At 44.5% G+C, this 27,953-nt stretch overlaps 1 long non-coding RNA gene across 1 annotated transcript in view; it reads left to right on the top strand.

Annotated features, from left to right (window-relative positions):
- Window positions 1-8,734: 8,734 nt before the first annotated feature.
- LOC140384916 (uncharacterized) overlaps window positions 8,735-27,953 on the top strand; it is a 50,602-nt gene continuing 31,383 nt past the window's right edge. Inside the window, exon 1 of the long non-coding RNA XR_011933214.1 lies at window positions 8,735-8,802. This is a non-coding gene — a long non-coding RNA (uncharacterized lncRNA). The remainder of the gene's footprint in view (window positions 8,803-27,953) is intronic.

Raw genomic sequence — 27,953 nt, 5'->3', positions numbered from 1 at the left:
TGAGCCAGGACGCGCTGCTTTTCGGGCACAGCGTGACCGGTAGATCATGCCCAATAATACAAAATTCTGCCTCGAGTGTAGAGGATATGAAGGGTGCGATCGAATGGCTTTGTCATGCCTGATTAGGTGACGTGACAAGGCTGCTAATTCTCGTGAGAGGCCTCTCGCAAGATATGCGATGCTCTGAACGCCTTGTGAAATCTAATGAGATCTCGCGAGACATCAAAATCTGGATCTCGCCCGCGCTCTGCACGATCCAGATTAACATATTTTAAATTAACCGTTGGGCTCATTTAAATTTGTCTGCATCGGATTATCCCAGCACCCAGGAACAAATACATTGTCAGGGTGCTTGTGTGGTGCTGCCAGGTTGGCTGGGGCACTGCCAGGCTGGCACTGCCAAGGTGTCTGGGTGCCAGGTTGCGATGCCAGGGATTGGGCCCATAGGTACCTTGCCCTTAAGAGATGGGTGAGGGGACCCCCTAAGAGATACGTTTGGGGGGGGGGGGGGGGTCCAGAGATCAGGGCCGCATTTAAAATGGCATCCTAATCTCTTCCTGCACTGATGAGCAATGCAGGAAGTGAGGTAAGTGTGGCCTTGGTGGAGCATTCCTGACCGAGACCCAAAAAAACAAAATCCCGTTTGACAGTGGGGTTCTCGGCGCTGCGGGCACCAAGAAGATAAGCACCCCACTACTCGCTCCCAAAACGGGACTCTTTTTTCGCTAAATCGTGCCCAAAGTATGTGCCAGGGAGGATGATGACATATTTACTCGGGAAGTGTTACTGGTTCATGTTGTTCTGTCTAATAGGAATATGCATTTGAAAATCACTATCTACTTGTAATACTGTATTCCTTTGATTTAGGATCTGTAAGCTACCATCATTTACAAAATAGCTGCAATAATGTTGAAATTGCTCACCAACAAATAGTGGATTTCCACAGGACCCACAGTCTCCAAATTAATTTGTATTTATCAACATAAAAATAATAAGAGGTTCTTCCTTCACTTTGAATTTGCTGTGTGTCCTGTTTTTCTGTCGATTGCTTTGAGAAAGATTTAGCTGACATCATTTAGATAAAATGAATGAGATATAGGACAATTCCTGTAAAATATGAAAGAATAATGAAATGTCCAGGCCCTTCTGCAGATTCCCATTTTAAATATGACATTGCTGAATTTTTCCTAATCAAGCATAGTAATGTTATTGGAACTAAGGTGGGCAAATGGAATAAGGATGCAAATCAACCGTGATCTCAAACATTTTCGAAGGGCTGAATGACCCACTCCTGCTGTTTCTAATTTCAGTCCATCCCTGCACGTTAGCAGCACTGACTGCTGAATTGATGTAAATTAATTCAATTAATGTATACGTAATTTTATTGTCCAGGAGTATATGTATATGTTTAATTAATGAAAGTCTATGTTTAGAATGTGGATGTAAAACTGCTACAATGCACGTGCAATTACCACATAAAATTAAACCTGCATTATTTGATTTAGTCCAGAGCAGTTCAACAATTGTGATGTGATAAGATGGAATTCCAGTTTTTCAGAGAAAAGTTAAACAGACCAAACATTTGCCAGATAATACTATTACTGTGCTGAATGCTTAGTCCTATATGATGGCATCATCAAGAATCCTTGATACTATCAGAAAGCTACATTCATAACCTCTGCCGTTTGCCTGAGTAAATGTCAATGTGCTCAAGGAGCGAAGGATATAAAGCAGACTACCCGAAACCAGAAAGGGAGGGGGTGGGGGAGAAAAGGGCAGAATATTTATGACTTGAAGTTCCATGAGTTGCCATTAATTGAGATCAAAGCGTGTTGCATTTATTTTTTACACCCATCAGTTCAAACAGTGGAGTAAATTAATGATTTAAATATGTACCATTCTCGTGGAATTGAAAGGGAAGCTGTTGTACTGGAAGAATTTTGCTTGTAATGGCTACCCGTGCACCAGCTTGCTTTTTAGACATTGCAGAGTTGTTTAGATTTTAATTTAAAGAAATGGCAGTTTCAAAGTGAATGAAATTCAAATTACCTATTGTACATTTATGTCTCTGTTCAGGAACTGGAGAAAGTAACTGCAGACTTGATAAGATCCAAGGTCACTTCTCAGTGCAAACTGGGAGAAGAAAACATCCATCTTACAGCACAGCAACAAACGCTACAAGAACTGAAGCAAAAACTGCAGATGGTTTCACAACAAATTTAAAATTCAGCTACTATTTACTCTTAAGCTAGAATTAAGCAGATATAAAGACAAATTATTTCACAGTGATGTTCTTCTTGGGATCTGTTCATATATCCTGAAACTTTCTAAAAATATTGACATTTCCAACAAGGTTAATTTTGACTGTAGAATAATATAAATGAGTTGATGATGAATTGGCATCCCGATTTACATCAATGAAAATGAATTCAGGAGAGAAATAAAACGGGCAGTTGATTCACTATCATTCATTACACTTTAGCACAGAATCAAAATTACCCTCAGTAAGTTACACTGAGGAAAATTAAGTTCCCTCCATTCTAATTTTGACTGTGAATTAAAATTACGTGTGCTGGGGAATCACTACAGCATAATATTGGTAACAAGAAAAGTGAAAATATGTTTCAGAATTGTCTTTAGCACAATTTCTTTAAGTACCCCTTTTCCAGTGCATCACAGCATTTTGAAACAGCTACTGCGATGCAGGAAAGTATTGAACTAATTTTTTTCCCACAACCTTCCCCACTGCAAATTGTTTTTGATCTCAACCTGTTGCTACAATGAGCTGCTTAGCTGAAGCCTTGCTGTAGAAGAGTGGAAAATTAGAGTCATTATTGGGCAGTTGTTATATCTCCTTAGATGAGTCCTTGGTGCATCATTCCCTCATTAAGAGGGTAGTTTCTTGGGCCTGCAAGGATTTTGCAATTACTGATGACTTAATTTTCCTTTCCCCTTGATAGAAATTGTGCTTAGCAACCATTTCTTAAGTTACATCCGAGACTAGGAACCCACGGGTGTGATTTAACTACAACAAATGTCTGTTCTGGGCGGGATTAGCGAGGTCCTTCCAGGCGCTATGACCCGATATCTAATGGCATTTGCGAGCCACAGCGGGAAGCACCCCGCCGAGGCCGCATTTAGTCGCATTTCCTGCCCTCAGGAACTTCGGCGAGTGGAGCCAATTTTAAATTGTGCCCCAATCACCCGACGCCACTATCGTAACCCTTTAACACCCAATCCACCTATAAGGGGGTCCATGGCCCCCCCCCCCGCACCCCACCTCATACAGGCAGGCCCCCTATGGGTCCAATCCCAGGCATGGGCAAAATGCCAGCTTGGCACCCTGGTGGGTGGCACTGCCAAGGTGCCCAGGTGGCAATATCAGGGTGTCAGGCTGGCAACCCCAAGCTGCCTGGGTGGCACCAGCAGTGCCAGTCTGGCCAGAGGCCGACCACCCGGGGCTCCCGATTGCCTGCGAGACCCCTCCAAGTGCCATTCCGCCTGGTCCCCGTTTGTGCTAAACGACGCCCAGCTGGGGTCTCCTTTGCGAGGCCGAAAGATGCCGGGTGGCTGTTCGTACGGGCATCAGCACGGTTACGTGAGTTTTTTAAATTACTTAATTGTGTTAGACTGGGTCCTGCCCATTGTGAGCGGGATCCAGATTGCTACATCTTGTGTGAAGTCGTTAGATTTTGTGGCTTGTAACAACCGTCGGGAATCCCAGAAGAGGCCTCTCCTGGGATCTATCAGCCGTGTCCCATTACAATTACAGCGGGATGCAGCCGGTAAGTCGCGGCCCATATCTTGCCACTTTGTGTTGCGCTGCAAATTGACTCAAAGATTTCAAAATATTAATTTTAGACAGTTTTGTCATTTCATCTTCAGGTTCCTGATTACAACATAAATATAAACAGAATGCAGAATTTTATTTTGTGAACAATTGTGTAACATTTGTGAATTTTTATTTTTTTCGAAAGGAGACCGAATTAAACAAGAGGCTATCTAAAGGCGCATTCACTGTCCAAGAAGAAAAACAGGTTGGATTTAAACCATTTAATGAAAGAATTGATGTATGTCTCTATTATAAACTAAAATGCGCATGTAAATAAACTGAAATTGTATTGCTTTTTAATATTTTTAAGCCTGTTACCATTGGAGAGTTTAATGTGCTTATAATGTATTCCTCTGTCTGTTAGTTAATTGCATGTTTCAACTCCTTTGTAATAAATTGCAGGCAGGAGAATGTTATATCAATGGATTAGTATTCATTTATTAATATCATCAATGGTAATATCAAGGCTACAATCATTGGAGTTATATATCAAGCCATGCGTTTTGGCATTTTATTGACAACATTACTGATTGTTGCAACAAAAGAAAACAAAGAAATGAACACTTGTTAAAATACAGCAGACCACAGTTGTTTGGCACTTTCAGATGTACAGTTCAAATGGTACAAGATAAAGCAATGCTGCTATATGCAAATAAACACGACTGAATTTAAAATTCCTGAGGTAAAAATTTAATGCAGGAACATAACAAACTTGTGGTACACTGACGACACAGTGCTACTCGCAGAATCAGAAGAGGCCTTAAAATATCATAGATCAAGTAAAATCTAGAAGTTTACAATATGGATTGAGTATGAACACCAAAAACACAAAAACAAAAGTAGTTAGGAGGAATACATTAGAAGGAACTAGAGTGAAAATTGAAGTAGATGGTGCCACACTTGCACAAGTAGGTAAGTTGTCTCTTTAGGACAAATTAATCAGAAAATGCTAGATATGAAGCCGAAGTCAGAAAAAGGAGGTTAGCCAGAAGTAATTTTGGAAAGATGAAGGATGTGTTAACAGCAAGTAAACTCAACCTTGTAACAAGGAAAAAAACTCTATCCACTTTCCTGTATGCCTCAGAAACATGGACAATAAGTAAACATTTGTGGAATAAAATAGCAGCTTTTGAAATTCAGACGTTAAGATGTAATCTTAAAATTCCATATACAGATCATAGAACAAATGAAGAAATGCTTGGAGTTCCAAGAGCAAAAGGGACTCTTAAAAAATGACATCTAAAAAACGAAATGTCAGTATTTTGAACATTTGATCAGAACTATGTACTTATTCCAACTGCATTAAAACAAGCTTTGCAAACAAGTTAGTGGTGAAACTTTGCTTCTGCGGTTATGTGTTGCCATGTCCAAAATAAAAGATTTGGTCTCATAGAATAACACATGAAATCAAAATAATGGGTGTATGCCACTTTTCTCATGAAGTTTCCGTTCAACATGAATCAGTTATCATTAACAAAGGGATCTGCCCAATTGGTACGTGACTGTAACGATTCTGAATATTTTAATTGAAATGATCCAGAGGAGATTTCACAAAATCCTATTTTAGCAGACTGAAACACAAGTTCCTGGCAGATTGTGTACTGAAAAGTGTGCTGAATTTTTTGAGCCAAGGAATGGGATATGTGCCAGGCTGGCAACGTTAGGTAGAATGCAGTTCTACTCCTTGTTAACCATACTCCCTCCAGCAGTCCGACTAAATTTCTATTGATAGTTGCAGCCCAGCTCGATTTTCCCTAGAATCTCCACCATTATTAACACATACTGACAGCCCACTCCAACATTGCTGTCAGTTTGTGCACAGGTGAACTTCTAACGGATCAATTTACCACTCAGGAGGCTTCGCATCCCATCCAAAGATTGGTTCCTTTGACAATACATAATTTCAGCTACAATATAGCTTGTGATTTTAAGGTGAATCGTATTGTAGAATCACATAGAACAGCAAGAGTCCATTCAGCCCATCTCTTTGAGCTATCCATTTAACTCCACTCTCCTCTCTTCAAAATAACCTTGTAAATTGCTCCTTTTCCAAATCCAATTTTGTTGAATGTGCTTCCATCAACCTTTCAGGAAAAACAGATCCACATAACTCGCTGCATTAAAAAAAATCCACATCTCAACTTAGCTCTCTTGCCAGTTACTGATTCTCATGCCTTTGGAGACAGTTTTGGCCTATATATGCTAGCTTAATTTTAATACCTCTATTACATCTCTTCTTAATACTCACTGCTCCAAGAAGGACATTTCCAAGTCCTCTAGTCTCTACATAACTAAAGACCCTCATCTCTGGAATAATTTTAGTAAGTCTTCTCTGTACTGTCTCCAAAGCCATGACATTTGGCCTGTGGGCAGCATGGTAGCATAGTGGTTAGCACAGTTGCCTCACAGCTCCAGGGTCCCAGGTTTAATACCCGGCTGGGTCACTGTCTGTACGGAGACTGCATGTTCTCCCCGTGTCTGTGTGGGTTTCCTCCGGGTACTCCAGTTTCCTTCCACAGTCCAAAGATCTGCGGGTTAGGTAGATTGGTCATGCTAAATTGCCCTTAGGTGTCCAAAAAGGTTACGTGGGGGTTACTGGGTTACGGGGATAGGATAGATACATGGGCTTGAGTAGGGTGCTCTTTGTAAGGGCCGGTGCAGACTTGATGGGCCGAATGACCTCCTTCTACAATGCAAATTCTATGATTCTATGGGTTTAAAATTTTAATTTATTTAATTTTTAAAAATAAAATTAAATAAATAAAAATTAAAATTCTGCACAGTAAATTCAATGATTCTATGATTTTTTTCATAAAGTATGGCATCCAGAACTGGACAAAGTACACCAGCTGAGTTTTGACCAGTGATTTATCAAAGTTTAATATTACTTAATTGCTTTTGTACTCTATTCCTCTATTTATGAAGTTAAAGGTCTCGTATCCATGCCAATTTGCCCTGCCACCTTCAAAGGTTTGTTTATGTCTACCTCCCATGCAGGTTTCTGTTTCTGCACCCTTTTTAAAATTATGCTATTTAGTTCACATTGCCTCTCGTAATTTTTTCTTCCCAGTTTAAATTTCTATGGCACTGTTCAAAGAAGAACAAAATATTCTCCCACTGTCCTGGCCAACATTCCTCCCTCATCTATTCCCCAGATGAACTCATAATTCATCTCATTGTTACTTGTTTGGTCTTAATATATATATGGCTACCGTGGCCCCTCTACATAATAGCTATTGTATTCCAACGCATTTCTTTGTGAAATGCTTTGCAATGTTATTGTCAATACAAATCTTTCTCTGATATATTAACAATGAAGTTATACAAAGCAATAACGTTGTGGCTTACTTATCAGCATTAAATTCAATCATTCTTTTCATTGTGTGAGCTGTCAGAAATGTGGGAGTCAGGTTGTACCAGGATTGGAGCTGCCAGCAGAAATCAGGTCAGGACTGCTCAGGAGATTTGGGCTGGACTGCCAGCTCAATAACTGGGATGTGGCTGCATCTCCGACACTTCAATTCCACCATCCCCCAGTCCACCCTATTCCCTTCCCCCTCCCAGATCACGATTGCTTCTGGTAACACTATTTAAATTTGGACATTTTGCCCTTCATTTGTTAAGCCAACTCACATGTAATGTCTGTGAGTAATGAATTGGGTGAGCAGAACTAACCAAAATTTAACAATCCTTAACAAGTGTTTTTTTTGATGCGAGCTAACTTCAATAAACTATTTAAGCATGGGTGTAATTCTCTGATTATAAATAACAGTGGAACAAGACTCGTCTTGCCATTTCTACCAGTATTACTCAGCTGTTCACTTCCATATGCTTTTTCACATACTGATATAAAATACCTTGGTAACACTGAATCTTTCATTTTATTTTTAGTTTATTCAGTTTTAATGTTATCCCTGATTTAGAATTTCTTGCATATAAATTGTCAATAATTGTCAAAATGTTCAATTTGTTTGGAGGTTTTATAAGTTATTCCAAGTTTTAATTTGAAATGTGGGCAGTATAAAGAGTCAAATGGCAACAGGCTCGTATTGCGTGCAATTCTGGTCGCCGCATTATAGGAAGGATGTGGAAGCATTGGAAAGGATGCAGAGGAGATTTACCAGAATGTTGCCTGGTACGGAGGGAAGATCTTATGAGGAAAGGCTGAGAGACTTGAGGCTGTTTTCATTAGAGAGAAGAAGGTTAAGAGGTGACTTAATTGAGGCATACAAGGTGATCAGAGGATTGGATAGGGTGGAAGGTGAGAGCCTTTTTCCTCGGATGGTGATGTCTAGCATGAGGGGACATAGTTTTAAATTGAGGGGAGATAGATATAAGACAGATGTCAGTGGAATGCCCTGCCTGCAACATTAGTGGACTCGCCAACACTAAGGGCATTCAAATGGTCATTGGATAGACATATGGACGATAAGGGAATAGTGTAGATGGGCTTTAGAGTGGTTTCACAGGCCGGTGCAACATCGAGGGCTGAAGGGCCTGTACTGCGCTGTAATGTTCTATATGTTCTAGGCTATTAAGGGTTCAGATAATGTCCAAACTGTTGCAATTTATAAAAATAATTTAAATCCATTGGATTTTGTTGAACCTTTAACTGTCTTCTAAGTATCTGTTCTTTGCAGTAATTTAACAAAATACAGTGCATGTTTGAAATTATTAATATGGTGTATTATTATGCTGTGGTGCTTGCAGTTTTATATTTACCAGTGAGTGAATTTAAGAACACATGCAGTGTACACATATGCATAGTTGCTAGCTTCTAGAGGACACTCTGTGCTTTTGAACTCCTAGTTATATTTTACATATTGTTTCAAAAAAAACCATTTAAAATAATTTGTTTCCATTAGGAAGTTTTAAAATTACTTCAACAAACTCAGCAGCTGCTACAGCGTCAGGAACTGGCACTACACAGAACTGAAAAAGAGCTAAAAGTTTCTGGAGAGAAGTATCAGGTCAGAATGTTTATAGTGTTTTGTTTTTATTGATACCACATGTTGCGAAGCTTTTCAACAGTGCTTTATGATTAATGGTTTATGGGTGTTGAGCACCAAAGCTGGACTATTTTAGAATGTTTTGGTGCACCTCCAATCCATCTCCTCCCTTTTTACAATAATCGGTGCCTCAGAGTATAATATTGAGTTAAACCTATCTTCATCTGACTTATCACCTGTGAGGTCGTTAATTTCAGTGCATAATTTATTTATTCCATTTTTTTTAAAAAGCCACAAACACTTATCACTTAATTAACCATATATACCATCATCTTCACATTAAGAGTAATGATGTTTATTTTAAGTCCATTTGTTTCAGTGTTTGAGCTGGATTCCATTGGGAGTCAGGTCAAGTCAGGGCTGTCAGTAGACGTTTGGTTGGGGTTGCTGGTGGGAGTTGGGTTGGGGCTACCAGTAGGAGTTCGATTGAAACAAGGCTGTCAGCAGAAATTATGTCTATTCCTATTTAAGATTCCCTTTTTTAGTCTCTTCTATATGCAGTTTACTTTTCTTTCTTAGCCTGCTGCATTGCACTGCTCAATTTGGATGTGGAAACTGGTAGGTTATTTGGCAAGCAAGACCTGCAACTTTAAGATTGAATTAATTTGAAGAAGAAAACAAAGTGAAGAAGTAAATTAATTGAATCACTTAGGATAAGTGTTCTTAAAAAAGAACAGAATTAGTTGATAGATTCATTTCTTGTACAGGTCATGGGTCAAACTGACGGAGCTTATTTCCTTGTGCAGCACAGTCAGTTATTAAATAAAGTATAGAATGAATGTAGCAAAATTGAAAAAGGTTGAGTAGGTGCAACCCTTGAAAGGAGTGCAATGTTATGAAGACGGATGGATCTCCAGTATCAAAAGATACTAGTATCAAAGAACAAGTTCTGTGTCCTGTTCTCTGGTATTGTAAAACAAGTACATTTCTGGAGTGTATATTAGATCCTTACTCACACTACTATGGGCTAAACAGTACACAATGTGAGAGTTTGTTTTAACAATATCATGAATCTAAAAGCAAGAGTTAATTGGGAAACAAAGCTAAGGGAAAAGAGCAGCAAAGTGGGACTAATTGGCTAAGCGCTCTTTAAAGATGGGCATGTTGGGCCAAATGGCCTCTTTCTGTGCTGTAAGATTTATGATGGTCGTTGCTGATTAAAACACAAGACATGTGCAACTACTTGGAGATAAGAAACATCAGAGATCTGATTGAATGAGAACTACAGCTGAATGAATGAGAGAAGACAATCATAATATTGGGCTGGATTTTGATTATCTATTCACTGATTCAGAATTACTGGGTTGTTGGAGGAATTGTGACAAGGTGGTTACGTGACCTCTGAGTACAGCACTTGCTGTAAGTCATGGGAGCTATAGTTGAAGTTCCCCTTGCACAGTATAATCAGAGGGAGGAGGTGGGTTATCAGCAGCTTCCAATAGTGAATACATCTATCTACATCTGATGTGTTGGGTGTTCTGGATCACATACAGGTCACCAACACTTGAATTAGTGCAACACTATTTTATTGAATCATTAACTGTTTAAACATACTCAGACTGTGGGTTAATATGATACTAGCTTTAACTAAAGACCTTTGCGTTGTCCTAACCAGTCGATGCTCTCAGCACATGGTGAATGTCTGTGTTGCAGGCTGTGAGCTCTGTCCTCCTAGCTAGCTGCTACTCGAATGTGCGGGAACTCTGATGCCCCCTGTCTTTATAGTGCGTGTGCTCTCATTTGTGATTGGTTGCGGTGTTGTGTGTGTTGATTGGTCCCACTGTGTGTCCGCACCATGATATACTGGTGTATATTATGACATCCCCCCTTTTATAATAAATGTACCTGCGTGGCAATAAGTAGTGCATGGTGAATGTTCCTGACTACGTGTGTGCAAAATATTTACAGGACTATGTACATAAAAACTAAGCTATTTACATGGGAAGGTGCCTGGTGCAGAAAAACAGTGTGCCACAAGAATAACGAGATGAACACTATATACAAACCACTTGAACGATTAAACGGAAGAACAGAACAAATCAGAAAGTCCATAAGTTCACAAAGTTCACAAATTAAGTCTCTGAGGTGGGCGACGAATTCTGGTTGACCGCCTCAGGGTGGGTCGGGGGATGCCGGCTGAGGAGCGGGCTGGACTGCGTCAGAGTGAGGAAGATGCAGAGTGACTGAAATCTCTGCATAGTCCAGGTCAGGGTCAACAGGAGGGCATGGCAATGGTGGGGGATCACATAGCGAGCGCGGAACGAGACGAAGGGCACGTCGATTGCGGCGCAGAATGGAGCCATCCGGTAGACGAACCAGGAACGAGCGGGGAGCCACCTGCCGAAGAACCTCAGCGGTTGCAGACCAGCCACCATCCGGAAGATGGATACGGACGTTGTCATCTGGAGCCAGAGCAGGGAGATCAGCTGCACGGGAGTCATGAGCCGCCATGCTCCTGTGGGGTGGTGGACCAAATGATTATGTCATCGATATGGACACGAAAATCTTCAATGCCTTCCATCATTTGTTCCATGATCCTGTGGAACACTTCTGAAGCCGATATGATCCCAAACGACATCCTGTTGTAACAATATCTGCCAAAGGGGGTGTTAAAGGTACACAGTTTCCTGCTGGATTTGTCGAGCTGGATTTGCCAGAAACCTTTTGAGGCGTCACGTTTGGTGAAGAGCTTGGCGTGAGCCATCTCGCATGTGATCTCTTCGCGCTTGGGAATTGGATAGTGCTCCCTCATGATATTGCGATTCAGATCCTTGGGATCAATGCAAATTCTCAGCTCTCCGGAAGGCTTTTTTGCGCACACCATGGAACTGACCCAGTCGGTTGGTTCCGTAACTCTGGAGATCACTCCTTCGTCTTGGAGGTCCTGCAGCTGCTGCTTGAGGCGGTCCTTGAGGGGTGCTGGGACTCTGCGAGGTGCATGCACCACAGGCGTGGCGTTCTGTTTGAGTAGGATCTTGTAAGTATATGGGAGAGTGCCCATGCCTTCGAAGATGTTGCGGTGCTGGTCGATGATGGCGTCGAGTTGCGCCCTGAAGTCAGCGTCCTGGAAGGCAGACGTGTCATCAGGAGCGAGAGAGTGAACTCTTTGAACGAGGTTCAGCAGCTTGCACGCCTGTGCGCCAAGCAGGAAGTCCTTCGAGGAGCCCACGATCTCGAAAGGAAGGATGACTTTCTGTGACTTGTGCGTCACTTCAAGTTGGCACGAGCCGGTAGCAGGAATGATGTTGCCATTGTAGTCCAATAGCTGGCAGGCCGATGGCAGGATGGCTGGTTTGACACGAAGGCTTTGGAAAGCAGACCACGCCATGAGATTGGCGGAGGCACCAGTGTCCAGGCGGAATCATATTTGGGACCGGTTGACCGTCAGGGTGGCAAACCACTCATCGTCTGGATCAATGCTGTATACCAACAGCGGCTGGTGTCTTTGCTTCGGGGACAGCCTGTTTTTCGTTACGACACCGACTCGAAAAGGCGCCTTTGGGTCCTCGGTGTCACTGCTGTGTGGGAGGTCCGCATTGGACTCGGTGACCGTGGATTGAATTGCCCGAACATTTCTGCGAGGCTGGCTGAAGCAATATGAATTGGCAGGCTGAGCTGCTCGACAGAAGGCAGCATAGTGGCCAAGTCTTCCACATCGTAGGCATTGTCGAGATTTTGCGGGGCATTGTCACTTTAAGTGTGTGGAGCCACAGTTGCCGCACGTCATGACGTCAGCACGTTCGTTGCGCCACCGCGAATGCGCGGTGCGGTCGTGCGTGGTGCACGCCTGCGCATTACGTTCCTCAACGTCGCCGTCCCCTCGTTTGGTGTGTACAAGCGCGGGAGTCCACGAAAAGCGCGCAAAATGGCCGCTCTCATCCAGGCTGAGGCCCTGGAGGTGCTCAATCACTTGGACCCGTTCCGCCTCATGGGGACCTTGCCGCTCCGTTTCAGCCGCTTGTATATGGGAATACCAACTCGTGGCGTTTTCATATAAGACACAGGTCTCGATGGCGGTCGTTAAGGTGAGTTGCTTTACTTTGAGGAACTGCTGGCTTAGGGGGTCCGACTGAACACCGAAAACGATCTGGTTGTGTGTCATGGAGTCGGAGGTGGGCCCGTAGCTGCAAGATTGCGCAAGGATGCGGAGATGCGTGAGAAAGGATTGGAAAGATTCATCCTTACCCTGCAAACGCTGCTGGAACACGTAGCGTTCAAAACTTTCATTCACCTCTACGCTGCAGTGAGTGTCAAACTTGAAGAGGACCGTCTTGAACTTTGTCTTATCTTTGTCATCTGCAAAGGTGAGAGAGTTGAAAATGTGGATGGCATGGTCCCCGGCCGTGGAGAGGAGAAGAGCAATCTTTCTAGTGTCCGAGGCGCCCTCCCTGTCCGTGGCTTCGAGGAAGAGCTGGAAGCGCTGTTTGAAAATCTTCCAGTTGGCCTCGAGGTTGCCGGCGATGCGGAGCGGCAGCGGGCTGATGTTGTCCATGTTGCAGGATGACGGAATGCTGGCGGAAGGCAGATCACTTGCAGGTAGGTCTAAGAAGTGCTAATATCCCACCACTCCTGATACCATGATATGTTGGGTGTTCTGGATCACATACAGGTCACCAACACTTGAAATAGTGCAACACTATTTTATTGAATCATTAACTGTTGAAACATATTCAGACTGTGGGTTAATACGGTACTAGCTTTAACTAAAGACCTTTGCCTTGTCCTAACCAGTCGATGCACTCAGCACATGGTGAATGTCTTGTGTTGCAGGCTGTGAGCTCTGTCCTCCTAGCTAGCTGCTACTCGAATGAGCGGGAACTCTGATGCCCCCTGTCTTTATAGTGCGTGTGCTCTCACTGGTGATTGGCTGCGGTGTTGTGTATGTTGATTGGTCCCACTGTGTGTCCATCAGTGTGTGTCTGCACCATGATATACTGGTGAAATGGAAAAAAAAAGAAAATCGCTTATTGTCACAAGTAGCCTTCAAATGAAGTTACTGTGAAAAGCCCCTAGCGCCACATTCCGGCGCCTGTTCGGGGAGGCTGGTACGGGAATATTATGTATATTATGACAACATTCTCCTGCCAGGGTGCAGCCCAAGCAGTGCCACAGGGTGCCCAAACAGTGGCATCATTTTGGATCTATTTGGCACCAAGCTATGTCATCAAGCAAAGGTTTCATGACCTCAGTCTGAGTGTCTGCTGCAGCATTCAGTCATTTTGTGGTGTCTGCTTGTGCTGCAGTGGAAGCTGAGACATCTGCCACCAAAATTAACATCATGTTTGGGCATGTGTGTGTTCTCATGGAGTTGTTCATCACTTCCATACTGGAAAGGATAAGTTTCAACCTCTGCATGAAGCTCTCTGCCAACTTCAAGCTGGACATCTTCTATTCACCTTTTCAGTGACAACAAATTCTCTCAAATGCACCAGTCATTTATTTGTGCATTCTGTATGCTGTCTCATCCAAGTCTTCTGCAGCAGAACCTGTCTGCACTCTCACCCCAGGGTGCTGGCACACAACCTACCCTTTCCCCCCTGGCCTGGCTACAGCCCAAACCAGCCCAGTTATTCACCACATTCTGATACTTCCTTCATACATCCTTCTAAGGTTTGCATGCAGCCAGTATCTGAGCTGGCGGCTGCAAATATCAGAACACATGATGATTATTCTTCCTTGATGTCTGCTGTACCTCAGGAACCACTGGCTGTTCTTGGATATTTGAAAAGTGCACAAGAGGAGTTTTGGGTGTTGGAGTGAGGTGGGTTAAAACAAGTATATGGTCACACCATATACCGCTTGTACATCATAATAGATTGTGGGATGTGGATGAAGTGGGAGTTGAGAAGATGCATAAGGCAAGAACATGCCGTCATCTTCAATGACTTCAACGACACTACTGTCCACAACCTCAGTGACGGCCATGTCAATTATCCCCTGCGCCTTCTCATCCATAAGGGTCAGTATATGCTTGAGTCTCCATCCCCACTGGTTTGCTGTCGGTCATCTATTATATGCCACCTTTCCCTGCAAAAGAGAGCAATGTGTGTGAGTGAATGCATTGTAACGTATTTGGGTGATATGCTTGCTGCAATTTAATGGCTAGGGTATGTCGAAGCTTCAGGATATGTGTGTTTTCACAAACCTGCACACAGACGAATCTCACAACTTCCAGTAATGTCAAGTGTGTGAGGGTGAGGTGAAGCTTATTAATGTGAGGTTTGAGTCATGATTGATGTAGATTATTGGTAGGCAATTGAAGGGGTGTGGTTACTGGAACAGTGAGAGACTGGTGGTTTAGTTGGTAGAAATTTGGTATGTAGTGATGCGTTCACTAACTTTGACCACCCATATGAGATCTTAATTTTCTTGTGGCATTGCAGCCACGTCCTCAACATCGGCCTATTGGCATTGACCACCAAGACCACCTGCTCCCATTGCCTTTGAACATTGTCTGGAGGATCTCTTGACCTTCGGATGCAAGAGAACCTCTTCCCACTGGCCCATGTCTTACACCAGTGACTCCAGTCCAGCATCTGAAAACCTGGGGACAGGCACTCAGTCCTGTTGCCCCATTTTTGGTCCTTCATGAACGTTTTCCACTGTTGGGCCAAGCAGTTTCAGTCTCTGCCTTAAACCTCATCTTTAAGAGATGTAATCCGCTTTAAGTAGAGCAGACTAGTTTTAATTAGTGCGATCCACAGCAAACTTGGGCCCCTTGCTGAGTTGTGCAGCCACTCACCAGTATATGTAATGCTGGACTGCACAGCACTGTCATGGAAATGAACAGGCAACACAAGGTTTATCTGTTGCATGCATCACGACAATGGTGCGTGGGATAATCACAGCATCACAATCTCTGGGCCCCAGTTTGGGGGCTGTCCAATTTAATCCTCATAGGATTGGTTAATAGTGGGTTTTGGGGTTTTTGGAAAATGGGTTAGATTTAGATATTCGTGTAGGAGTAACTATGCATTACAATACTTTTAATGTTCTTTGAGTTGGAACTAATTCCACCCTGCCAATAAAAGACACTTACAGGAGCCGTTGATTCAAAATGAACTGTTGTATCCCTTTTATCTTGCAATGTTAGCGATGGTAGTGGTAGGATAACTGATGGGAAACTGTTGTATGAAAGCAAAGGATATACAAGCTGAAAAAATGTCTCTCTAAACTTTACTGTGGTTTGGCTATCTCTGGACAGACATGTCTTCCCAGATCTAAAAGATATGTCATAAGGACTTTTGTGCAAGAACAAACTAAGCAGTACAATTACTGGAAAAATTCCAACTTTAAAGGAGACCACAATTTTCATCCAGTGCAGGTTTTATTGTGGTTCTTTGATGTGCAGCTGTGAGCTTTTTAACAAAACAAAATAAAAATGTTGGTGTCTTGTGGATTCAAATGAAGCCATTCAAGTTAATATTTTAAATTGGAAACAGTGCTTTCTTATTTATGGCATGGTGTTTCATGACATCACTTCCTAAATGAGTTGTCAGGAAATGTTTACATTCCTTTTCTGACTTTGTGTTGATGACAGGTGGACTGATTGAGAGAAAGCATGAACATTTATCTATATCTTCCCTGTAAAGTATCCAAAAGCAATCTCAAAAACCATGCCAATAATTTTATCTGACAGATTGTTTTGTGAAGAAGAACTCAGAAGAAAAAAAGAAAGGACAGACTTGCATTTATGTTGTGCCTTTCATGACCTCAGGATGTTCCAAAGCACTTTATAGTCACAAAGTATTTTGGAAATCACTGTTGTATTGGGTAATATGTAAAATAACTGAACATTTAGAAATCCGCAGCAGATCTGGCAGCATCTGTGGAGAGAGAAACTGAGTTAACATTTCGGGTTGATGACCTTTCATTTGTTTCCCTCTCTTTCTCTCTCTCTCTCTCTCTCTCTCTGTCCTCTTAAAAAGGCTCCTTATCCTTCAATCCACCGTTGGCAACTAAGCCTTCAGGCGTTTAGGTCCTAAGCTCTAGAATTTCCTCCTGAATGCTCTCTGCCTCTTCAACTCACCCTCTACTCTAAGTCCTTCTTGAGAAATTAACTTTTTGACTAAGCTTTTATTCATCTCTTGTAAATCTTCTTTTGCTTAGTGTCAGGTTCAGTCTTCTTACACTCTTGTGCATGGGTTCTTTTCCTGTGTTAAATGCAAATTGTCTCTAATTTGTTTCTGCACAAATGTGTGAACTTTCCTCTTTGACAGCCTTTTGTCAGCAGAATTTCTGCGAAGGATTTGTTTCAGTAAATTGTCGATTTCAGTGCAATTCAGGGGTTGAAGGTGAGAGATTTTAAAAATCCACTAGGGTACTACTCTGGAACTGGGAGATGTATAACCTTGAAGTTACCGTACTCTGTGTGGTGAATGTATTATAGTAATAATCCACCATTGTATCTGTGCTATGCTGTTGCCCTTGTATTTTTATCTGTGCTATGCTGTTGCCCTTGTGGGCTCCACCTATGGGCCATTGTATGGCATTATCCATAAGGTAACAAGTTGGGGCCTGTATGGGCTCCGCCCATGGCTCCTCCCCTTGAAGGGAGGTAAAAAGAGCAGTCGACCTGTAGGCGGCTCTCAGTGTTAGATCAGTCGCAGGCAGGCACTGTTCTAGTTGATTAAAGCCACAGTTTATTTCTACTCTTATCTCGAGTGAATTGATGGTCGCATCAATTTAATCAACTACAATGCAACTATGGAATCGGCCCTCAAACCTGACTGACTGGAACTCGATCTGCAGGCCGCGGAGGCGAAAGACATTTTTTTGCGCTGGCTCCGCTGTTTCAAGGCCTATCTCGCTGCCTCCTCCATGCCTTCCGTCACCGACGAACAGAAGCTGAACCTCCTCCACGCACGGGTGAGCCATCAAATCTCTGTTCAACTCGATGAGGCCTCCTCCTACGCAGACGCCCTCGCGATGCTCGAACGCCTCTATGTACAGCCCGTGAACGAGGTATACGTACGACACATCCTCACCACTCGCCGCCAGCGTCCCGGGGAATCGCTAGAAGACTACCTACGCGTTCTCAAAGTCCTGGCACGCAGCTGCAACTACTAGGCCGTTACGGCCACTCAACATATGGACCTCGCCATCCGATACGTCTACGTGGTGGGAGTCCGGTCCAACTACGTGAGACAGCGCCTACTTGAAAAAGGGGCCCTAGACCTGGATGAGACGGTAAAATTAGCCTCCTCTCTGGAAGTAGCTTTCCAAAGCCTTAACGCGTTCCCGTCTGACCACGCGACCTCCTCGTGGACGCCCGACCAAAGACTACCCCAGGCCTGTGCCGCACGGCCGCCCGCCCCCCACGGGGGGCTACCCTGCTATTTCTGTGGCCAGCCCCAGCACCCCCGGCAGCAGGCCCCAGCACCCCCGGCAGCACTGCCCGGCCCGTAACACGAATTGCAGCAGCTGCGGGAGAAAAGGACATTTCGCCAAAGTTTGCATTGCCAGGTCCAAGAACTCTAAATCACAGGCCCGATCCTCAGACTCACAGGCCTGCCGACCCCGCAGTGTGGCAGTGTGTCTGCCGACTCCACCCCCTGTAGGTGCGTCATCAGCCTCGTGCTATCCGTGGGGGCAGCCATCTCCAGCCCACACAGCTCGTGTGACTCACGGGGGCCGTCATCTTGGCCATCCTCCCCCACGTGGCCTGCCACGTGCGATCCATGGAGGCCGCCATCTTGGACGCCATCTTCCTCACCGCCCATCACGCTCGATCAACGGGGGCCGCCATCTTGGCCGCCATCTGTTACGCCACTCGACACGTGCGACCAACAAGGGCAGCCATCATGGAGCCTTCCCAGCGCCTCTGACCATGCCAGCTACCCGCAACTCAGCGCGGTCACTCTGGATCAGTCGCGACCCAAACACCTCCGGAGTTCCATGATGACCGTCCGGGTAAACGGGCACGAAACGCCTTGCCTCTTCGACTCCGGGAGCACAGAGAGCTTCATTCATCCGGACATGATAAGACGCTGCTCGCTCCCAATCTTCCCGGTGCACCAAACCATCTCCCTCGCCTCTGGGTCGCACTCGGTGCAAATCCGAGGGTGCACTATCGCAACCCCAGCAATACAGGGTGTCGAGTACGCCAATTTTAAATTATACGTACTCCCAAACCTCTGCGCTCCTCTCCTATTGGGACTAGATTTCCAATGCAAACTCAGGAGCCTAACCCTGAAATTCGGGGGGCCCCTACCCCCACTCACTAAGTGTAGCCTCGCGACCCTAAAGGTCGACCCTCCCCCACTCTTCGCAAACCTCACCGCCGACTGCAAACCGGTCGCCACCCGAAGCAGGCGGTATAGCATACAGGACAGGACTTTTATCAGGTCCGAGGTCCAGCGACTCTTGCGGGAGGGAATCACCAAGGCCAGCAATAGCCCCTGGAGAGCTCAGGTGGTGGTTGTCAAGACCGGGGAAAAGAACCGGATGGTTGTAGATTATAGCCAAACCATAAACCGGTCCTCGCAACTCGATGCGTACCCTCTTCCCCGGATTGCAGACATGGTAAACCAGATCGCACACTACCGGGTGTTCTCCACGGTGGATCTGAAGTCTGCATACCACCAGCTCCCAATCCGCCCGGAGGACCGCCACTACACGGCTTTTGAGGCAGACGGCCACCTTTTCCACTTCCTCCGGGTCCCCTTTGGCATCACGAACGGGGTCTCGGTGTTCCAAAGAACAATGGACCGAATGGTGGACCAGTACGGGCTGCAGGCCACATTTCCGTACTTGGACAAGGTCACCATCTGCGGCCATGATCAGCAGGACTACGATGCCAACCTCCACAGATTTCTCCAAACCGCCTAAACCCTTGACCTCACTTACAACAAGGAGAAATGCGTTTTCCGCACAACCAGACTAGCCATCCTTGGCTACGTCATGGAAAACGGGATTCTAGGACCCGGCCCTGACCGTATGCGCCCCCTCCTGCAACTCCCCCTCCCCCACTGCCCCAAGCCCCTGAAGAGGTGCCTCGGGTTCTTTTCATATTATGCCCAGTGGGTCCCCAACAATGCGGACAAAGCCGTCCACTAATCAAGGCCACCATCTTCCCACTGGCAACTGAGGCCCGCCAGGCCTTCAGTTGCATCAAGGCGGACATCGCCAAAGCCACGATGCCAGCGGTGGACGAGTCCGTCCCCTTCCATGTGGAGAGCACCGCATCAGAGGTCGCTCTCGCCGCTACCCTCAATCAAGCAGGCAGACTGGTAGCGTTTTTTTCGCTCACCCTCACCACCTCTGAAATTCGGCACTCCTCAGTCGAAAAGGAGGCCCAAGCCATCGTGTAAGCCGTACGGCACTGGAGGCACTACCTCGCTGGTAGGAGGTTTAACCTCGTCACCGACCAACGATCGGTAGCCTTCCTGTTCGATAATACGCAGCGGGGCAAAATCAAGAACGATAAGATCTTGAGGTGGAGGATCGAATTCTCCACCTATAATTACGATATAGTATATCGTCCTGGGAAACTCAACGAACCCCCAGATGCCCTGTCCCGTAGCACATGCGCCAACGCGCAAGATGACCGACTACGTGCTATCCACGATGACCTCTGCCACCCGGGGGTCACCCGGCTTATCACGACATCAAGGCCCGCACCCTGCCCTACTCCACCGAGGAGGTCAGAGCTATGACCAGGGACTGCCAAATCTGTGCGTAGTGTAAGCCGCACTTCTATCGACCGGATAAGGCCAACCTGGTGAAGGCATCCCGGCCCTTTGAGCGCCTCAGTATCGATTTCAAAGGGCCCCTCCCCTCCAATAACCGCAATACATATTTTCTCAACATCATTGATGAGTTCTCCTGCTTCCCCTTTGCAAGCCCTTGCCCCAACATGACCACGTCCACCGTCATTACAGCCCTACATAGTGTCCTCACCTTGTTTTGTTTCCCCAGTTATGTCCACAGTGACAGGGACTCGTCGTTCATGAACGACGAACTGCATTAGTACCTGCTCAGTAAGGGCATCGCCTCGAGCAGGACTACCAGTTATGACCCATGGGGAAACGGGCAGTTGGAGAGGGAGAACGCGACGGTCTGGATGACCGTCCTACTGACCCTGCGGTCCAGGAATCTCCCAGTTTCCCACTGGCAGGAGGTCCTCCCCGATGCGCTTCAGTCTATTAGGTGTTAGACGTTTTAGTTGCTGTAATATGAAGAGTCTAAAGTTCTGTTCCTTTTTCACCAACACATTTATTTCCTTCCAACAGCGTTTGCACAAAACTCTCACTACACATCACCTGCCAGAGGCCACCTGAAGCCCCTTTACATATCAGTGTCAATTAATGGATACTTAACATAAATGAGACAACTAATTGCAATGTCTCTTAACCCATTACTTAACAGTCTCCCCTTCCTTGGAGAAAAAAATAATTAGGTGAAAACGAAATTTCAAGAAACTCAAAAACACACACATGATTTCCCCCACCTTTTTTTTTTGTTTGGACGAGAAAGAAAAAAAATCACAGAAACAAGCGCCCTTCATTAACAATATCCAAAAGTTTCTGTGAACTCGCCCCTCTTTTCGTAAAATAGTCTGACAATTGATAGCTCCTGTCGACCCATTTAATTTTTGTTATTTCCCCTCTGTCCAACATCTGCTTCAAACTTGCGATGTCTATCCGTAACCTCTTTTCATTGACACTTTTTTGTAGAGTGCACATTTTCCCACAGGGATTTATTGTCAATGTGACAGTCAATAAATATATTACCCAAATCCCCTAATCCCAAAATTTCTGTCAATATCATACTTATATAAAAGGCCATATCCACTGCCTCTACAAGGCTTACCGTCTCAGCAGCCAAAGTGTTTTTTACCACTCTCCTTATTTTCTCTGTTTCCCACACAAGCGGGCAACATTTACCATTGTTCCCCAAAAGGAAAATTATAAAACCTCCTGCACTTGAAACCCCATCACATAAATTTGCATAGGGCGCATCACTATAAACTATGAGTTTCAAGTGCCTAAGGTTACCTAAAACCGGGAACTTCAAAACACACTCCTGCATTTTTAATTTGGCCAACACTTTATTTGCTCTTATTACGTCTTCCACTTTGGGATCATTCATTTTTGTAATCAACTCTAAGACATCAAAACTCACTTCCGGTCTAGTCTGTCTACCTAACCAGTTCAGTTGCCCAATTAAACTTCGCAGTTGCTCTTTTTCTATCTTTGAAACCATTGCGTCTTTTTGTGAAACTCGACCACGACTAATTGCTATTGGGCTGATGCTTTCCAAATAAGATTGCTCACGTAAAGTTGCACCTAACTTAGTCTGTCCAATTTCCAGTCCAATATATTTAAATGCACCGGAAGCCTGACTTCCAACCCTGAATTCTTTCCTCAAACCAGAGATTACAATAGCTTCAAAATCACTAGTCCCACCCCACAAAAAATCATCGACATGCATCATAACAATGCCAGAAAGATTTCCTTTATAGTGCCAGTAAAGCATTGCAGGATCTGTTTTCAATTGGCAACAGCCTAACTTTAACAAAACTGACTTTACCGAAAAATACCACTCTAGATGCATCATTTAATCCACATACACATTTGTTCAACTTCCAGAGTACCCCTTCTGTGTTAGCTGCTTCTTTAGGAGGACGGAGAAAAATGTCTCTCTGGAGCTGATGCCCCTGCAAAAAGGCAGCTTTTATATCTATAGATTTGCATTCCCATGCCTTTGTGGCTAATAGAGCCAAGAAGATCTTTAAAATAACCTTTCTTGCTGTAGGTGAATCTACCCTTAAATCCTGATCTTCTAAGTTTTCTTCAAATCCCCTTACCACAAGCCTGGCCTTAGCCTTATAAGTTCCATCCGGAAGAACCTTTTCCGTGCAAATCCATCTGTGGGATAGAGCTCTTTGTCCCCGATCCGGTATACCCCAAATTCACTCCAACTATGCAATTCTTGCTGTTTAGCTTTTTTGATAACTTTTTCATCTCATCTATTTGAAGCCACCAAAATCTCACGTGCATGTGGGCTTCTACTCCTATTAGTATTCGTTGTCTTACTCATGTTCAGCAATCTTGATAAGCTACGTCCCCTCTCCCGCCTGGTATCTCGTTCTGTACTGCTACTGCTTGATCTTTCCCTTCTGCTGTGGGATGTCCTGTCAGTAGTTCTCGACCTTTTCCTGCGGACCTGTTCACTATCCGATGTACTATCTGAACTGGCACTGTGTTTCTGTGCCCTCCATTTTTGAACTTTGTTTTCCCAATCCATTGTCTTGACTCCTTCCCCTGAATGCTGTACATTCAACCAATGTTTATACTTTCCAGTGGCCTTCCCTGCTCTACTAATAACAGTTGCATCCTTCCATTGACTCTCCCCTTCAGGCAAGTATGTCACTTTTGTACCAACTTTTGGCAGTTGCCCTTTCGGAAAAATGGCCTGTTCTAATTCATCAGAAGTGTTGTGTTCCTCCACAGAAACCCTGTCTATATCAGTTAATTGGTCCTCATAGTTCTGTAACACATGCGTACCAGATGACTCTGGTTTCTCGTCATGTCTGTCTGCTCTGTCTAAATTTGAAGATTTGTAATCTGTACCCATTATCCTTGATGAATATACCCTAACAGTTTGATTACCATGTTGCAAAATAATTGTTTTGCCATCTATGCCTATGATCACCCCTGGGCCTTTCCATTCATTAGAATTGTCTTTCTTATAGTATACCATGCCTCCTTGATGAAAAACGGCATCTGATGGCCGTACGTTATGTCTTAAAGCTCTGCGAATTCTTTCAGAGACTTCTGTTCCAAAAAAGCTTTTCTACTGCTATGTAATGCATTTAAATGTTCAGCAAAACCAGAGCTAATTGTAGTCCCCTCCCAAGCTGGAGGCTGGTCATCCAAAATGGACGGAATTTTAGGATTTCTACCAAACACTAATTGATAACGACTATAGCCCCCAACCATCTGCAATGAATTCTTTGCATGTACTGCCCATGCTAAAGCTGAATTTAGCCTGCAATTTGGTCGATCTTCCAAAATTTTCCGAAGCATGTCATCGATGACAGCATGATTTCTTTCACAGACACCATTACTAAATGGAGTTTCCGCAGCCGTATTCATAACTCTGATATTCGTGTTTTCACACTTATCCCTAAACTCATCATTATCAAATTCTCCCCCATTGTCTGTAAGGAATTGTCTGCCGGTGGACCCATTCCTGTCCCTATCCATTTTTCCACAATTTAATCCAGAATTACTCTCTTTTCTTTACTTCGTACAATCGTTGATTGACTAAATCTGGTTGCTAAATCTACAAAATGCATATATTATTTGCTTTATCCCAGATCTTAAGGTCCATGGCCACAATGTTGTTAAAATCCCTGACCAAAGGTAGGGTTACTATCGGTCGTGCTGGTGTCCTTCTGTACTTCCTACAAACTTCACAGCGGTCACTAACCTGTTCTATCAGTTTAGTATAGTCGTCATCCCTTACCCCTACATCCTTTAATACATTTTGCAGCCTCCGAGGAGACGGATGTGCAAATTGCCTATGCAGTTTTAATACCACAAGCTTTTTATCAGCTAAAGTCCCATTTTAAACTGCAATTAACACATCCTTAACCACTCTACTTGAAATATTATTTGTCAGTAATGGAATACAATAGTGTCCCGACTGTGTAAATTGTAAGTCCACCGTCTTTCCAAAAACTGTTGCCTTATCCTGTTCCATATCCAGTTTCATGTGTGCTTTCTTCATCAACGGTCTGCTCAGAAGCAAAGGTATCTCACTTGATACAACATCCGTGCTAATGAAATGATTCACTCCGGCAATATTGCAAGGGATCACCACTCTTTTCAGCGACTTCAGAGTATTATCATCCCCAAACCTGAAACTTGTGGAACTTTCAAATTCCTTAACCTTGTTACGATTTTCAGCATTCAACGAGTCCAGGTAACATTTTAACCAGTCAATTCCACACACAGTAGATGTGCAGCCACTGTCCAATACAGCACAGTTGAAGGATTCTGCAACCAACACCCTCATTACCGGCGTAAAACTGCTTGTCAATAGGACAATGCCTTCTTTCTGGTCACTATCTTTTTCCTCTTCTGACTCTTCCGTGTTATGTGTCGCTTCAAACACTATCATAATGAGTTGGACAGTTGAAAGCATAATGGTATTGAGAGTCACATCGGAAACATTGATTTATCATGCCCCGTGCATTTCTGGGGTTCTTCTTCCTATTGTAGGTTCTAACTGGGTTTCTGCCTTCATAATTTCCTTGTCTCGGTCTCCTTCTATAGTCTTGAGCCCTGTTTGTAGCCATATGATTTCGCCATCCTGTTGGTAGTGTATCTTCCATATTCTGCCTTATTGCAGGCTGACCTATTTGGGTCATCAGAGCCATCGGAATCAAATGTTTCTCCAGAAGCTTTTGTAAAGCTTTTGTCATCTGTTCGAATAAGGTATCCTCATCCATAAACTGAACTCCTGTCAAAACCAGGAGCCTATCCATGTTGCTCACTCTAGCACAGTCAAGTAATGTAAAGGCCACACAGACTGTGGAAATCCCAGGTTGTGTTTCTGCAGCCTTTTATATATCCTGCCAAATTCCATTATATAGTCTTCCATGGAGATGTCCTCCATTTTCCGGAACTTATCAAAATCCGACCATGCTTCATACGCACTTAACAAGTCATCTTTCTTATAAATCTTATCCATATCATGTAATAAAGTCTCCAGACCTCCTTTTGAGTCTAACTCTTCCAATTCCAGCTCAGAAAGCACTTTGTTTCGGATTTTACTGCCATATGGTAGAGAAAGAGCCAATGCCATACCTTGTTTTCTCTTTCCCAAAGCTTAGTCCACATAACTACTGCACTTCTCCATTGGTCGTACGATTCCCTTTCAGAAAATAAGGGAGGATAGTCATATACAGCCATCTTTATCCTCCGTTCAGCCATATATCCCCTTTTTTTTTCTTTTCTCACTCACTCCTTGGTTTGATCTGGAAAAGTTGTATCTTTCAACCCTTCACATTTACACAGCAACCATCCTCTGCTACCAATTGTTAGACGTTTTAGTTGCTGTAATATGAAGAGTCTAAAGTTCTGTTCCTTTTTCACACATTTATTTCCTTCCAACAGCCTTTGCACAAAACTCTCACTACACATCACCTGCCAGAGGCCACCTGAAGCCCCTTTACATATCAGTGTCAATTAATGGATACTTAACATACATGAGACAACTAATTGCAATGTCTCTTAACCCATTACTTAACATTAGGTCCCTACTTTGCACGGCCACAAATGAAACCCCTCATGTCCGCCTATTTGTTTTCCCCAGGAGATCCATCTCAGGGGCCTCGCTTCCGTCCTGGCTGAAGACACCGGGGCCCGTCCTGCTCAGAAAACACGCCAGGAGCCATAAGTCCGACCCTCTGGTAGAGAGGGTCCAGCTCCTACACTCCAACCCCCAGTACGCATATATCGAACACCCCGATGGCCGACAGGATACGGTCTCCCTCTTGGACATGGCACCCGCCAGTTCCACCACCACCACCACCGCCACTCCACCCTATCCACCCCAACCTACCATGACCAGCGCCCCACCCCTATATGGCTCCCGCACTCCCTCCCACCTGCCATTCCCCCCTTCATCGATCCACAGGAGAGACGCTCCCGGAGTCCACGTCTGTACCCGCCGACCGGCGCCCTCACTATCGATGCCAGCACGGACGGGTTCGACACCCGGGCCAGCAAGAAAGCCAGAGCTTTGGCGATCGCAGCGCACAATCCGTGCGCCGGACCGGCTGAACTTATGAACCCGTCACCCCCGCCGGACTTCATTTTTTTAACAGTGGGTAATATGGTGAATGTATTATATTAATAATCTACCATTGTATCTGTGCTATGCTGTTGCCCTTGTTTTTGTATCTGTGCTATGCTGTTGCCCTTGTGGGCTCCACCTATGGGCCATTGTATGGCATTATCCATAAGGTAACATGTTGGGGCCTGTATAGGCTCCGCCCATGGCTCCTCCCCTTGAAGGGAGGTATAAAGAGCAGTCGACCTGTAGGTGGCTCTCAGTGTTAGATCAGTCGCAGGCAGGAACTGTTCTAGTTGATTAAAGCCGCAGTTTATTTCTACTCTTGTCTCGCGTGAATTGATGGTCGCATCACTCCGTCAATGTATTTTTTCATAAATTTCAACAGACATTCTCTCTCTCTCTTAAATGCTTATTTCCCATCCATGATTAAAAATAAGGGGTCACTATTAAAAAGTAATCTTTGTGGCTTCCGGTGGCGGCTATGGTGTGAGTGGTCACACACAGGACAGCTCTTGCTTGAAGGCGTAGAAAGAGCTTTTTTTTAAAAAAACATTTTATTAAGGCATGTATAATTTTATAATAATAACAGAAAGCAGTACAAATACAAATATAAACATAGTGCAAAGACCGCTTCCCTCACTCACAAGTCCCACCCCTCTAAACAATAATCTAACTCCCCCCGCCCCCCCCCCCCCCCCCCACCTCTGCTGACAGTTTAGTTTTCTTCAAAGAAGTCAACAAACAGTTGCCACCTCCGGACGAACCCTAGCATTGACCCTCTTAGGGCGAACTTTATTTTCTCAAGTCTGAGAAACCAAGCCAGATCGCCGAATTTGGGTGCTTCGAGTGCCTTCACGCTAACAATATCCGTCTCCGGGCTACCAAGGAGGCAAAGATGTCAGCCGCTCTTACCCCCGACGTCAGCCTCTCTTACCCCCTGGACTCTCGGATCTTCCGACAATCCGAAAATCGCCACCTCTGGACTCGGCACCACCATTGTTTTTAACACCGTGGGCATGACATCTGTGAAACCCTGCCAAAACCCCCTAAGCTTTGGAAATGCCCAAAATACATGGACATGGTTTGCTGGCCAAAAGAGCTCAATTTACCTGAAATCAGGTGTAACTTCGATGGCAAAGTGTAACTGAAGGTTACCGGGAGTGGTATATCTGCTGGTTATCAAACTCGGCAGAAGAAGGTGAAAGACCTGGCCAAGGAACTGGAAGAGACCTGTGGCGCAGCAGCCAGTGGAAAGATGGTGGAGAGGGAAGGGCTGGGGCAAGCCGGAAAGCCCCAAGTGG

The sequence above is a fragment of the Scyliorhinus torazame genome, chromosome 10 (assembly GCF_047496885.1).
Source record: "Scyliorhinus torazame isolate Kashiwa2021f chromosome 10, sScyTor2.1, whole genome shotgun sequence".
In the NCBI taxonomy this organism is placed as follows: domain Eukaryota; kingdom Metazoa; phylum Chordata; class Chondrichthyes; order Carcharhiniformes; family Scyliorhinidae; genus Scyliorhinus; species Scyliorhinus torazame.
The sequence above is the reverse complement of the archived record's forward strand: the minus strand, read 5'-3'. Positions and strand labels throughout refer to the sequence as shown.